The following is a 16,566-nucleotide window of genomic DNA, read 5'->3' as shown; positions in this document are numbered from 1 at the left end:
TCCTTTGAACTCTAGGGTCTTCAGTTGTAACCCCGGGGAAATGTTCTCCATTCTCCTGGGTAATCTTATTCAGTGTATTCTGTTCCTTACCACTCCTCTGACCTCATGGGCAGGGATTGTGATTATATTCTTCACCCTAACTCTCCACACCTTGTTTCTGATAATCTCTGAATAATTAAGATGAGTAGTTGCTAAATTGAAATGTCCTAAAATATGGGAAGTTCAGGTTCAAGTCCTGGTTTGGGTATTCAACAATGGTATGGTCTTGGCCAACTCACTCCATGTCTCTGGGTTGCAGCTTCCTTGGCTGTAACTGACAGAACTAGACTATGTTATCTCAAAGGTTCTGTGGTATCCAGCCCCCACAATGGCTCCCAGTGATCCTACTTTCTGTTATTCAGTCCTTCATTGTTCTAAGGAGAGTGGGCATCACACTTGAGTTTGGGTTATAAAAGGTACTGGCTTTATTCTTTGTCACTCTTTCTCTCCTTTGGATTACCTACTCTGGGAAGGGTCAAATGCCATGTCATGAGGCCTAGGAAACAGCGTTCAAGAAATGAAGGACTGCCAACAGAATAAGAGTGAGCTTGGAAATGGATTCGCCAGTCCCAGTCAATCCTTAAGATGACAGTAGCCTGTTCCACAGCTTGACTGCAGCCCCATGAAAGAACCCAACCCAGAACAACCCCACTAAGCCACTCTCCTGGACTCCTGAGCCTCAAAAACTGGGAGATAAGAAATATTTGTTGATTTGAGATCATCTGTTACACAGCAAGAGACAACAAATATGAACTGTTTCAGGCTCTAAAACCCCATAAGCCTAAAGTCGGTGTTTTGAAGTATAGCTATTACATTCAGGAAAAAGCCTGATTTATAATAATTGTCAATCTTTCCCCTCCCACCCCAGCCAGAATCCATAAAGAGAGAATACAAAACATGTCAAAATATATTTTCAAGGCACAATATTTATTTTATCTATGTCTGTAAGAGTTCCCAAAGCTATGTTGATTTTGCTTCACCGACTCCTTTATTTCACAGATGAGGGTGAAAATACAGATAAATTAGGTGATGGCAATAATGCAAATGTTCTTCATTTTTGCAATATTTGCATTTCTTCTGTGGTGAATAAAAACAAGGTACAGGCTTTGCCTTGTTTCTCTCCAGGTTAATCTTGAGAAATCTGTCTTGAGCAGTGATATTGCTTATGCACGTCTAGCTGGGTGGCCATGAGCCCGGGAAAATTCCAGGGCAGCCCAGGAAAAAGCACAGTGTATGAAGTCACCTCCAGAAAAATAGCTGAAGGCTGGAGAGGGACAGCTTGGCGAAGGGGTTACCATGTCAGTCTGGATTAAGAAAAGACTTTTGAGGGGCGCCTGGCTGGCTCAGTCTGTTGGGCGTCGGACTTCGGCTCAGGTCATGATCTCACAGCTTGTGGGTTTGAGCCCCACATCAAGCTCTGTGCTGACAGCTCAGAGCCTGGAGCCTGCTTTGGATTCTGTGTGTGTCTCTCTCTCTGCCCCTCCCCCGCTCACTCTCTCTCTCTCAAAAAAAATAAACATTAAAAAATTAAAAAAAAAAAGAGAAAAGAAAAGACTTTTTAGGGGCGCCTGGCTGGGTCAGTCAGTAGAGCGTACAACTCTTGATCTTGGGGTTATAAGTTTGAGAGATCTACATTGGGTATAGAGATTACTTAAAAAATAAAATAAAAACCTTAAAAAAATAGAAAAGAAAAACGTTTTGACATTACAAAAAGTGATAAGTAAGACTGAAAAAAAACCCCAAATATCATATGATTTCACGTATGTGTGAAATCTAAAAGACAAACAAACAAATAGAAACAGACTCATGAATACAAAGAACAAACTGGTAGTTGCCAGAGGAGAGGGGGGTGGAAGGATGAGCAAAATGGGTAAAGGAGATTAAGAGGTACAAACTTCCAGTTATGAAATAAATAATTCAGGGCACCTGGGTGACTCAGTCAATTGAGATTCTGTCTCTTGATCTCAGATCAGGTCTTGATCTCAGGGTCGTGAGTTCAAGTTCCACGTTGGCTCTGTGCTGGGCATGAAGCCTACTTAAAAAATAATATAAGATAAAATATGTAAGTCATAGAGATGGAAAGTACAGCATGAGGAATACAGTCTATAATAGTGTAATAATGTTGTGTGGTGACAGATGGTAACTACACTTACCTTGGTGAGCATTGTGTTACACAATAAAATTGTCAAATCACTGGGGCGCCTGGATGGCTCAGTCAGTTGAGTGTCCGACTTCCAATCAGGTCATGATGTCACGGTTTGCGAGCTCAAGCCCCGCATCAGGCTCTGTGCTGACAGCTCAGAGCCTGGAGCCTGCTTTGGATTCTGTGTCTCCCTCTCTCCCTGCCCTTCCCCCACTCATGCTCTATCTCTCTCTGTCTCAAAAATAAATACACATTTTAAAAAATTAAAAAAAAAAAGAATTGCCAAATCACTGTGTCATATACCCAGAACTAATACATCGTATTGTAGAGCAACTATACTTCAATTTTTAAAAATCAATGAGAAAAAAATACAATAAATGGCAAGAAGTGATTTTCTGTTTAAAATGAGCCCACAGTCCCATGAGAAACAGCGGGGCGGGGTGGGCAGGAAACTAACAGCATGGTCAGTAAAGGAGGTGCGTGTCTCCACTGGCTGTGGGCATGAGCAGGAGTAGTTCCCCAAGTGAAAGCAAACAGCTGATGGCTTTAGGAATCTGAGTGGGAAAGAAGTGAAGTAATGTTTAGAGGAGTGGGAAAAGGGGCTAGGAGACAAAGGAGAACGTCTGAAACTAGTAAATCACATCAGAAGGTCTATTTGACTCATTCACATATGCCTGGATTGGACGCCTCCTGAAGGACAGTCAGCAGTCTATTGAAAGGACGGAAGTGAATGTGAAAAGGAAATTAGGAAATGAGGCATGGAGGGGTGGGGGATGAGTCTGGGGGATTAAAAGTGTATTCCTCTGAAAGCATCTGCTTCATCAAACAGGGTGCTATTGCAATATTTTCTTATATAAGTAATACTGATAATTAGAGAAGCCTCATCAGGTTTTGATATTTCTAGTGAATAAAGGAGGAGGCTGGGCAAAAAAATAAAAGGTGCGAGGGCAGAGGGCTGAGGGAGGAGCTGACGGGATGCCCAGCCTGTTGGTCAAGACTTACAGGAGACTCAAGACCAGAGGGTGATTTGGTTTGGCTGCAAACCTATGGATTCCAGCAAATCTGGCTACTTTACCAAGAGGGCTGAGGCAGAGCCCTTGCTCTTCCTAAGAGATCCCTTTCCAAATCAGTCCACACACAGCTGAACACACTCTTGCTCCTCTTTACGGGTGTTTCCTTTGTTAATGGAATAAAGATACGTTTGAGGAATGAATAGCAGAAAAATCCAGTCAAAATGGAAATACAGTAAAACCTTGGATTGCGAGCAACTTGTTCTGCAAGTGTTCCACAAGACAAGCAAACATTTCTAATAAATTTTGACTTCATAAACGAGCTATGTCTTGCAATAAGAGTAGTATGGGATGCCGAACATCACATGATCGCAAGTGAGCCGATGGCTCTTGAAATTCGCCTTGATATACAAGTGCTTTGGATGACAAGCATGTTTCTGGAATGAATTATGCTAGCAAACCAAGCTTTTACTGTACTAGGGGATGGAGTTTTGGAATATAGGCAAAGGTGGGCATTTTTTAGCACCTTAAAGAGCAGTTTCTCCCCCTTATATTTGTACAGCACATGAGGATTATTTTTTCTGAAGCTGAGTCTTGGGATCGTTGTGATAATAATTGTGAAGGTATCTTAACTATTCTTTTACTGGGGACGGAAACACATATCTCACTTATTCTACCAAAGTAACTGTCGAGAAGAAAGGAAGCAAATGTCACTGACATTTTGCAGCAACAAAACCAAGCCCCAGAGTTTTTTTAACACCTTGTTCAGTGTGACAGGATGGGTCAGAGTGACTCATGGGGTAACAAGTTCCAAGAGATGTCTTGGGTCCTAGGTATGCTTTTTCACTGGGACCATGTTTGGGGTCCCCACAGAGATCTCAGTGATAAGCAGCAGATCCAAAACAGTTAGGTCTTCGCCCGCCTGCTGAGTTAGTGAAAGGACCTGGTGCAAAGATAACCTAAGGTAACACATAAACCCCAAGACAAGTTTTGTTGAACTTTGTAAAGCAAGACACCATGTTAGGATGCCTGAGAAGACGTGATTATAGAGTCAGGTGGAGATTAGGTCATTATCTGGGGTTAGATTGCATATGAGGCATGACAGACACAGGGCTGATCCTGGGGGTGAGAGAGGATAACGGTGGAAGTAACAGCTGAACCCCTTCCCCATTCCATCAGCAAAGTTTTCCCTCATGCTCAGGGAAGGGATGACTCAGCAGAAAGAAAGAAAAAGGAAAGATTCAAGCACTGGCCTTGGCTTTTCGGTTGGTTGTGGGAGTTACAGAAGGAGCCGTGACATATGCAACAGATCCAGGAAAACTCTACTTGAGGAAAAATGTATGTTTTGCTCTCTACCCTTGGTCCCTAGACTAGAAAAGATTCCCCACACTTGAAGAGTTGCTGAGGACACCAGGAGTAGAGTGGTGGTTTCCAAGGAAGGGCTTCTGTGCCCTGATCCTTTGGGCCCCGCCCCAGGCAGAGGAACCCCAGGAAGGTTGGGGCATCCCAAAGGACAGGGGATTGGTTGGGGAAAGTGACAAGATTCCAGAGGAAATTTCTGACTGTCACAGTGAATCTAAACAGAAAGGCTTTGGACGAGAGGAGCTAATATTGTTAAGCTGTGGGTCTGTCCATCCCAGATATTTAGCTATTGGACACAAAGCAGTCCAAAATGGCTTCTGATTCCTGAGGTAGACACTGCCAGCATGACAGGATGTACTGGGTGTCATCTTCTTGGTGCCCCGATGGGAGTGGGGTGGAAGGGAGTAAGTCCACAAGTGGTCAGGGATCATTATGGACAGAACTGGGGAAGATGAACAGGTAGGGAGAGATGTAGGGTGCCTTCAAGGAACTGGGAGCCATTTGGGGATTTAAAATATTGTGGGGTAATAAAAACTATGTACACCCCCACTAGAGATGTGTGAGACTTGGTTGTGTTATGAAATATCAATTTAATTGATATTATTAAATATCAATTTGCAAGCAATTATCTCCTCTTCCAAAAGGCACTGAGTTTAGAAAGACTCATATAGGACAATGTGATAAAAATCTGTGCATGTGTCAGGTTTCCAGCCCACTGCTTAAAAAATATTCTAATAAATGAAAATACATAATGTGTAACTAACACCCTCGTTATCAGAGAACCAAGTGGAGATGTGGACAGAGAAAAGTCCACGTGTAAAGCCATTAGCTTTTCTGATATGTTCCACCAATGTCATTGTTCAGGCCCTGTTGAAATAATACTGGCATGTGGCTTTTCTTTCTGATTTACTTAGCAATTTATAATGGGAACAAATATCTTTGTATGTCACATGAAAGAATTGGGGGCAATTGATGAATGCTTTTCTTATCATTTCACTCCATTGTCCATCATAGCTAATAATTTATTTACTTACAGTAAAGGAAGTCCATCCAAGAATGAGTGACTTCTACTGTCATTCATACTATCAACTCCTAGTACTTCTGGTCAAGGATGGAAAAGCCACCGCCAACAACTTTGAGGGTATGGTGAAGATCCAAGGGAGTGCTATATATAGCTGGTGAATCAAGGAAACATAGGATACCCAGGAACTAAAACCAAAAGGCATGGTAGCCTAGCAGGAAAACTCAAGCCTATAAATACCCAAGACAAATACCCCTGGGGCTGGCCTCTGTCTGGAGGAACTCCAGCTCTCCTGTCTTTATAAAGTGGCTTTAGTAGCTTGTGGGTAGCAAAAGAAATATATTGCTCTGTTCGGTCCCAAAGGTGTTTTGAGTTTTTGAAGTATGTTTTTTTTAGTTTTTTAATTTTTTAATTTTTAATATGAAATTTATTGTCAAATTGGTTTCCATATGACACCCAGTGCTCATCCCAAAAGGTGCCCTCCTCGGTACCCATTACCCACCCTCCCCTCCCTCCCACCCCCCATCAACCCTCAGTTTATTCTCCCTCCCTCTCTAACCTTTTTTTTTTTCTTCCCCTCCCCCATGGTCTTCTGTTAAGTTTCTCAGGATCTACATAATATGGTATCTGTCTTTCTCTGTATGACTTATTTCACTTAGCATCACACTCTCCAGTTCCATCCACTTTGCTACAAAAGGCCAGATTTCATTCTTTCTCATTGCCACGTAGTATTCCATTGTGTATATAAACCACAATTTCTTTATCCATTCATCAGTTGATGGACATTTAGGCTCTTTCCATACTTTGGCTATTGTTGAGAGTGCTGCTATAAACATTGGGGTACAAGTGCCCCTATGCATCAGCACTCCTGGATCCCTTGGGTCAATTCCTAGCAGTGCTATTGCTAGGTCATAGGGTAGTTCTATTTTTAATTTTTTTGAGGAACCTCCACACTGTTTTCCAGAGCGGCTGCACCAGTTTGCATTCCCACCAACAGTGCAAGAGGGTTCCCGTTTCTCCACATCCTCGCCAGCATCTATAGTCTCCTGATTTGTTCATTTTAGCCACTCTAACTGGCCTGAGGTGATATCTCAGTGTGGTTTTGATTTGTATTTCCGTGATGTGGAGTGACGTTGAGCATCTTTTCATGTGCCTGTTGGCCATCTGGATGTCTTCTTTAGACAAGTGTCTATTCATGTTTTCTGCCCATTTCTTCACTGGGTTATTTGTTTTTTGGGGTGTGGAGTTTGGTGAGTTCTTTATAGATTTTGGATACTAGCCCTTTGTCCGATATGTCATTTGCAAATATCTTTTCCCATTCTGTTGGTTGCCTTTTAGTTTTGTTGGTTGTTTCCTTTGCTGTGCAGAAGCTTTTTATCTTCATAAGGTCCCAGTAATTCATTTTTGCTTTTAATTCCCTTGCCTTTGGGGATGTGTCGAGTAAGAGATTGCTATGGCTGAGGTCAGAGAGGTCTTTTCCTGCTTTCTCTTCTAGGGTTTTGATGGTTTCCTGTCTCGCATTCAGGTCCTTTATCCATTTTGAGTTTATTTTTGTGAATGGTGTTTTAAATGAAACGTGAAAGAGCACAAATCCTAACTGCACGCTACTCACATGAGCACACTGGGGACACACCCAGTTGCGGTATCAAGATCAGGAAACAGAAGATAGCCAGCATCCGGAAGCCTCCCTCATCTCCCCTCCCAGGCACCACCCCCAGCCCCCGCTCCCCCCTCTAAAACCATAGACTAGTGTAGTCAGTATAATAGAACCACAGAGTATGCATTCTTACATATCTGACTTCTTTCATTCAACATAGCAGTGTTTGTATGTCACAGCCAAGAACTGGAAACAACCCAAATGCTCAGCAACAGAAATAATAAGTGAGTAAATCGCAATCTATTCATATGAAGTAATACAACACAGCAACCAAAATGAACAACCTGTTGCTACATGCAGCAGCATGGATTAGTTTCACAGACATAATGTTGAGCCAAAGAAGCCATATTCAAACAAATATGCAATTCAAAAACAAATAAAAGTAAGCTATGCGGTTAGAAGTCAGAGCTGTGGTTCCCCTTAGAGGTGATGAAAAGAGTAACGTCCCAGGAGTTTTTCCATATTTTCAATTGCAGTCATTAGAATGGGTGTATGAGAGTAAAGCTTTAAGTGTTGGATTGGCGGTTGTTTTAGACTTATGGTTTTACAAGGTCGTGATTGCTAGTGAGGTCGAATACTCTTTGGTTTATTGGCTACTCTTTCGTGACATGTTTGTTCACATCTTTTGCCCATTTTTCTGTAGGGTTTTGAGTCTTTTGCTCATTGATTTCTTTTTTTCTTTTTTACATTTTCTGGACGTAAGTCTTCTCATATCTATGGTTATACCTCCCTGGTTACATGTATAACAAATATCTTCTCCTGCTCTGGGACTTGCCTTTTCTCCTTCTTGATGGTGTCTCTTTAAAATTGAGATAAAATTCCCATCACCCATGTAACCCATCCCCCCACCTACCTCACCTCCAGCAAGCCTCAGTTTGTTCTCTATATTTAAGAGTCTCTTATGGTTTTCCTCCCTCTCTGCTTTTATCTTCTTTTTCCTTCCCTTCTCCCATGTTCATCTGTTGAGTTTCTCAAATTCCACATATGAGTGAAATCGTATGATATCTGTCTTTCTCTGACTGACTTATTCCATCCACGTTGTTGCAAATGGCAAGATTTTGTTATTTTTCATCACCGAGTAGTATTCTATTGTATGTATATACTACAACTTCTTTGTCCATTCATCAGTTGATGGACATTTGGACTCCTTCCATACTTTGGCTATTGTTGATAGTGCAGCTATAAACATTGGGGTGCATGTGCCCCCTTCGAATCAGCACTTTTGTTTGGATAAATTCCTTGTAATGCAATTGCTGGGTCATAGGGTGGTTCTATTTTTAATTTGTTGAGGAACCTCCATACTGTTTTCCAGAGTGGCTGCACCAGTTTGCAATGCCACCAACAGTACCAAAGTGTTCCCCTTTTTCTGCAGCCTTGCCAATCTGAGTTGTTAATTTTAGTCATCCTGACCATTGAGAGGTGGTAGCTCAATATGGTTTTGATTTGTATTTCCCTGATGATGGGCATTAAGGAAGGCAGTTTTCGGGATGAGCCATGGGTGTCATAGGTAAGAGATGCATCACTGGGTTCTACTCCCGAAGCCAAGACTACATTGTATGTTAACTAACTTGAATTTAAATAAATAGAAAATGAATTAAAAATAAATAAAGAGATAAGCAGAAAATTAAAAACAAGTTGAAATGATATTTTAGACATACTGGATCAAATAAAATATATTATTAAAGTAAAAAAATTGAGATAAAATTCACATACCATAAAATACACCTATTTGAAGTATACATTTCAGGCTCCTCCCTCTGACCACTGCTCCTCGAACCGGTGTGGCCTGCATCCTCCTTCTCTATTACTTCCTACAGCTCTCGCCAGTTATCCTCCGGTTGGCCCTCCGGAACTGGGGCGGTGGCTCCCTGTGCTTTGGGCCTGGAGGTGCCTTCTGCATGCCCAGCACCTACTGGGGCTCAGGTGGCCGTGCTGTGTCCAGGTCCTCTCCCCAATTTGCATCCTTATCTTCCTGGAGGGGCTACAGCAGCAGCTTGGCAGACGGCCTGGCCGGGTCCGACAGGCTGTGGGCGGGCAATGAGAAACTCGCCATACGGAACTTCATTGGGCTTCTGGTTTCTACCTGGAGAAGGTTCACGCCCTAGAGGAGGTCGAGGGAGATCTGGAGGTGGCATCTGAGACTGGTACCAGAAGCCAGTTGCAGGCCTGCCCACAACTACAGCCCCTACTTCAAGACCATCAAGGAGCTGCAGGACAAGAATCTTGTGGCCACCATTAAGCACTCCAAGATTGTCCTGCAGATTGACAATGCCTGTCTGGCTGCAGATGACTTTCCAACAAGGTCTGGGCTAGGAGGCGACATAATGGCCTGCGCGGGGTGCTGGATGAGCTGACCCCAGCCAGGACCAACCTGGAGATGCAGATCGAAGGCCTGAGGGAGGAGCTGGCCGACCTGCAGGAGAACCAGCAGAGGAAATCAGTGCCCTGGGGGGCCAGGTGGGTGGCCAGGTCAGTGTGGAGGTGGATTCTGCTCTGGAGATCGACCTTGCCAGAATCCTGGGCGACACGAGAAGCCAATATGCAGAGAAGCAAGACAGAGGTCACTGACCGGTGGCACGGCAGGCTCAACTAAGCAGGAAAGTCCCCCCTGGAAGGCACGCTGGTGGAAACAGAGGCCCGCGTTGGAGCTCCACTGGCCCAGATCCAGGCACTGGTCGGTGGTATTAAAGCCCAGCTGAGCGATGTGCCTGAGGACACCCAGCGGTAGAACCAGGAGCACCAGCAGTTCATGGGCATCAAGTCGTGGCTGGAGCGGGAGATTGCCACCTACCCCCTCCCGAAAGGCCAGACGTCCACTGCAACAATCTGCCCACTCCCAAGGCTCTCTGAGTCTGGCAGCCTCCTGGGCTTCCTGCTGTCCTGCAGAGGGGTTCCCCTGAGCAGGGGCATGGGTGGTGGGGGACCCCACCTTTAGATTTTCCCCTGACCTGGCAATAAAGCTTTATGGCTCAAGGGAAAAAATAACAAAGTGTACATTTCAGTCCACGCTCGTACATTCATCTCCATATCTAATTCCAGAACGTTTCATCAGCCCAAAAGATACCCCATTCCCATTAGATATCCCTTCTTATTCCATCTTCTTCCCATCCTCGGCAACCACTAATTCATTTCTTGTCCCTGTGGATTTGCCTATTCTAAACACTTCCTAGAAAGAGAATCGTACAATATGTCTTATTATCTGTCTGGCTCCTATCACTTGACAAAATGGTTTCAAGGTTCATCCACATTACTGCATCTACCAGAACTTCATCCCTTTCTATGGCTGAATACCATTCCACTGTATGGATATAACAGCTTATGTTCATCAGTTCATCGGTTGATGGAAATTTGGGTTGATCTCATTTTTTGGCTGTTATGAATAATTCATGTACAAGTTTCTGCATGAACATACGTTTTTAATTCTCTTGGATTTAAAACTAGGAGTGGAATTTCTGGGTTATATGGGAACTTTATGTTTAACTTTTTAAGGAATGGCCAAACTGCTCAAAAATAGCCTCACCCTTTACATTCTCGCTAGTAAGATACGAGGATTCCTGGGGTGCCCAGGTGGCTCAGTCAGTGAGGTGTAGACTCTTGATTTTGGCTCAGACTCATGACCCCAGGGTCATGGGATCGAGCTGGACATGGGCTCCATTATGGGTGGGGACCCTGCTTGAGGTTCTCTCTCCCAGGGCACCTGGGTGGCTCAGTCTGTTAAGTGTTCGACTTCTTGGTTTCAGCTCAGGTCATGATCTCACGGTTCATGAGATTAAGCCACATCGGGCTCTGCACTGACAGCATGGAGCCTGCTTAGGATTCTCTCTCCCTCTCTCTCTACCCCTCCCCTGCTGGCGCTTGCTCTCTCTCCCTCTCAAAAGTAAACAAACAAACAAACATTTTTTTAATATGAACTTTATTGTCAAATTGGTTTCCATACAACACCCAGTGCTCATCCCAACAGGTGCCCTCCTCAATGCCCATCACCCACCCTCCCCTCCCTCCCACCCCCCATCAACCCTCAGTTTGTTTTCAGTTTTTAAGAGTCTCTTATGGTTTGGCTCCTCCCACTCTAACCTTTTTTTTTTCCTTCCCCTCCCCCATGGTCTTCTGTTAAGTTTCTCAGGATCCACGTTAAGAGTGAAAACATATGGTATCTGTCTTTCTCTGTATGACTTATTTCACTTAGCATCACACTCTCCAGTTCCATCCACTTTGCTACAAAAGGCCAGATTTCATTCTTTCTCATTGACACGTAGTATTCCATTGTGTATATAAACCACAATTTCTTTATCCATTCATCAGTTGATGGACATTTAGGCTCTTTCCATACTTTGGCTATTGTTGAGAGTGCTGCTATAAACATTGGGGTACAAGTGCCCCTATGCATCAGCACTCCTGGATCCCTTGGGTCAATTCCTAGCAGTGCTATTGCTAGGTCATAGGGTAGTTCTATTTTTAATTTTTTTGAGGAACCTCCACACTGTTTTCCAGAGCGGCTGCACCAGTTTGCATTCCCACCAACAGTGCAAGAGGGTTCCCGTTTCTCCACAACCTCGCCAGCATCTATGGTTTCCTGATTTGTTCATTTTAGCCACCCTGACTGGCCTGAGGTGATATCTCAGTGTGGTTTTGATTTGTATTTCCGTGATGAGGAGTGACGTTGAGCATCTTTTCATGTGTCTGTTTGTCAGCTGGATGTCTTCTTTAGAGAAGTGTCTATTCATGTTTTCTGCCCATTTCTTCACTGGATTATTTGTTTTTCGGGTATGGAGTTTGGTGAGTTCTTTGTAGATTTTGGATACTAGCCCTTTGTCTGATATGTCATTTGCAAGTATCTTTTCCCATTCCATTGGTTGCCTTTTAGTTTTGTTGACTGTTTCCTTTGCAGTGCAGAAGATTTTATCTTCATGAGATCCCAATAGTTCATTTTTGCTTCTAATTCCCTTGCCTTTGGGGATGTGTCAAGTAAGAAATTGCTGCAGCTGAGGTCAGAGACGTTTTTTCCTGCTTTCTCCTCTAGGGTTTTGATGGTTTCTTGTCTCACATTCAGGTTCTTCATCCATTTTGAGTTTATTTTTGTGAATGGTGTAAGAAAGTGGTCTAGTTTCAATCTTCTGCATGTTGCTGTCCAGTTCTCCCAGCACCATTTGTTAAAGAGACTGTCTTTTTTCCATTGGATATTCTTTCCTGCTTTGTCAAAGACAGTTGGCCATACATTTGTGGGTCCAATTCTGGAGTCTCTATTCTATTCCATTTGTCTATGTGTCTGTTTTTATGCCAATACCATACTGTCTTGATGATTACAGCCTTGTAGTAGAGACTAAAGTCTGGGATTTTTAAAAAAGGATTTTCTTTCTCTTTCTCTCCCTCTTAGCCCCTCCCTTGTTTGTGTGTGTTCTCTCTCTCAAAAAATAAATAAAGAAAATAAAATAAATTTTAAAAAAGATATGAGGATTTCCATTTCCCCACATTCTTGCTAACACTTGTTTATTGTCTGTCTCTTTGGTTATGCCATCTTGAAGGATGGGAAGTGGTATTTCATTGTGGTTTTGATTTGCATTCTCCTAATGACCAACGATGTTTAGCATCTTTTCATGTACCTTCTGGCCTTTTGTACATCTTCTTTGGAGAAAAGTCTATTCAATTCCTTTGCCTATCTTTAAATTGGGTTGTTTTTTCATTATTGAGTAATAAGAGTTATTTATATTCTGGACACAAGTCCGTGTCACATATATAATTTGCAAATATTTTCTTCCATTCTGTGGGCTGTCTTCTCACTTTCTTGAGAGTGTCCTTTGAAGTACAAGATTGTTAATTTTGATGAAGTCTAATTTATCTATTGTTTGCTTTGGTTGCTTTTGATTTTGGTGTTATATCTAAGAAACCATTGCCAATCCAAGTTCATTCAGGTTTATACCTATGTTTTTCTTCTAAGGTTTTGTAGTTTTGAGTTTTAGCTTTGGTCTATGATCCATTTGGAGTGAATTTTGGGTATGGTGTGAGGTAGAGGTCTGATTTCATTTCTTTGCATGTGGATATTCAGTTGTCCCAGCATTATTTGTTGAAAAGATTATTTTTTCTCTTATTGAATTACCTTGGCATCCTTGTCAAAATCAAATTACCATAAATATAAGGGTTTATTTCTCAATTCTATTCCATTGATCTATATGACTATACTTATGCCGGTACCACACTGTCTTGATTGCTATACCTTTGTAGTAAGTTTTAAAATTAGAAAGTATACGTCTTCTTTTTTTTTTTCTAAAATTGTTCAGGCTATTCTGAGTCTCTTGAATTTCTGTATCAGCTTGTCAATTGCTGCAGAAAAGGCAGCTGGGATTTTGATATGAATTATGTTGAATCTGTTGATCAAATTGAGGAGTGTTCCCATCTTTACAACATTAAATGTCCCAATCCATAAACATGGGATGTCTTTCCATTTATTTAGGTCTTCTTTAATTTCTTTCAACAGCGTTTTGTAGTTTTTAGTATGTAAATTTTGCATCTCTTTTGTTAATTTTATGCCTAAGTATGTTATTTCCTGTGATGCAATTGTAAATGGAATATTTTAAATTTTATTTCCAGATTAGTCATTGCTAGTATATAGAAATACAACTGTTTTTTTTTTATCTTTTGATCTTCTATCCTGCAACCTTGCTGAACTCATTATTATCTCCAGTGGATTTCTTAATATGTATTACTTAAAATTTTCTATATGTAAGATCATGCCATCTGCAAAAAGAGAGAGTTTTAATTCTTCCTTTTCAATCTGGATGCCTTTTATTTTACTTTCTTGCCTAATTGCCCTGACTAGAACCTCTAGAACAATGTTGAATAGAAGTGGTGGGAGTAGAAAACTCTACTTTGTTCCTGATTTTAGGAGAATGTTACGTCTTTCACCATTTCACCATTAGGTATTTCTACCTTAAGTATAGTATTAGTTGTGGGGTTTTCACAGATGCCCTTTATCAAACTGAAGAAACTCCCTTCTATTTCTAGTTTGTTGAGTGTTTTTTTCAGGAAAGGGTATTGGATTTTGTCAAATGCTTTTTCTGTAGCTATTGAGATGATCATATTGTTTTTATTTTTTATTCTATTCTATTTTATTCTAATATGATATAATACATTATTTGATTTTCTTATTTTGAACCAACTAATGGTATCCTTTCATGAACAGAAGTGCTTAATTTTAATGTAGGTCAATTTATCTATCTTTTACTTCAGGTTTTATGTTTTTGTGTCTCATACAAGAAATCTTTGCCTATCCCAAGTACTTGAAGGTATTCTCCTATATTATCTTTTATATGCTTTCCTATTTTTACCTTTCACATTTAGATCTACAATCCATCTGGAATTGATTTTTGTGTAGAGTATTTATAGAGATCAACATAAATTTTGTCCATATTGATTTCCAGTTGACTCAGCACTATTTACTGAAAAGATCATCCTTTTCCATTGCTCTGATGGCAAAAATGTCACCTTTGTCATAAACTGAGCATGTATGTGTGCTTCTAGACTTTCTATTCTGGTCCACTGGGTATTTGCTAATCTTGTTCCAGTGACACATTGTCTTAATGATTGAACTTCATAATAAGTCTTGACATCCTGTAGTGTAAGTCCTCTTATTTTGTTCTTTTTATTCAAGATCACTTGCTTATTTTTGGAAAATTCTATTACTGTATAACTTTTACAATCTCTTGTGAATTGACCACACAAATTCTGGAATTTTTATTGAGGTTACATTGAGTCTATAGATCAATTTTGAAGAGAATTGACATTTTTACAATATTGAGGATCCATGTGAGTTCATCAGTAGGGAGTTTTATAAGCTTTATCTTTTCTATAATTTTATTTAATGAGAATAAGTAAAGATAATAAAAATAAAACAACAGGGACGCCTGGGTGGCTCAGTTGGTTGAGTGTCCAGCTTTTGATTTTGGCTCAGGTCATGATCCCAGCATTGTGGGATTGAGCCCCACATCAGGCTCCACACTAAGATTCTCTCTCTCTCTGCTCCTCTCCCCAACTTGCACTCTCTCTCTCTCTCTCTCTCTCTCTCAAATTAAAAAAAAAGTAACAGCAACAATAATAGCTAACCTTAAAAAATAGTTACTATATGCTTTCTGGGCATTACCTTATTTCATTATAAAAATTTGCCAAAAATTATGAGACCCCCCACCTTAAATAAAGCTATAACATTTTGTTAAAGGCATAAAAACAATATTTGAACAAATGATGAGGCCAGCATACCCTTGGATGAGAAGAATTGATAATCATAAGAGTGATAATGATTACCAAATAAATATTTACCTTAAATTACTTCCAATCAGAATACCAATGTGTTTTCTTAGAGCTTTACAAAAAGCATTTGAACATTTCTATTGAAGAAATTCTAAATGTTTTAGAATTGACAACAAAAACCTTTAATTTCAAAAAAGAATATCAAGGTTGAATTGCTTTACCAGGTATTAAAATGTTCTACAGTGCTAATATAATCATTTTTAAAAACTGTATGATTTGGCTTATAAATAAGCTTACAGATCAGAAGACCAGAAAGTCTAAAAGATATGAGGATATATTTAATTTAACACATGATAACAATAGCATTTTTGTTCAGTGGGGAGAAGATAGCTTTTGTAATTGGTGCTATTGGCATAATTGCTTATTGATCTGCCAAAAAACGCCACCTCCAGCCACAAATAAAATCATAATGAAGGGATTAAAACTTGAAACAAAAAACATAAACCAAAAAGTAATGAAAACATCTTAGGAGAAAATTTGCATAGCCTCAAGATTGGGAAGGCAAGAGAGACTTCTACAATGCAGAAAATCTAGAATCCACCAGGAGAAAGACTAGCAAGTTCGACAATAAAAAGTTAAAATGCAAAAAAAAAAAAAAATAATGGGAAAAATATTTGCAACTTTTTTGACTGGTGAGTTAATATCCCTATTATACAAGGAGCTCTTGCAACTGATTTAAAGAAAAAAAAAAAAAAACTCAACTCAATGAAACATGAACAAAGAGTATGACCAGGCAATACATGAAAGTAGAAATGAAAATAACTAATAAACATTTGAAAGGATCTCTTCACTCTCTTCTGGACAGGGAACTACAACTTACATCAGTATGATAGCATTTTTTTTTTTACCAATCATATTGTCAAGAATTAAAAGGCTGGTAGAGGAAACAGACTGTCTTATACAATGCTCGTGGGAGGGTGGATTCCTTCCTTTTTGGTAAAGGAAACTGGTTGGTAGCATCAATTAAAATGTCAAACCTTTATACCATTTACTCCAACATTTCCATTTGGTGGATGATATACTTCAAAGGACA

This window comes from Panthera leo, chromosome B3 (assembly GCF_018350215.1).
Source record: "Panthera leo isolate Ple1 chromosome B3, P.leo_Ple1_pat1.1, whole genome shotgun sequence".
In the NCBI taxonomy this organism is placed as follows: domain Eukaryota; kingdom Metazoa; phylum Chordata; class Mammalia; order Carnivora; family Felidae; genus Panthera; species Panthera leo.
This window is presented reverse-complemented; position numbering follows the sequence as displayed.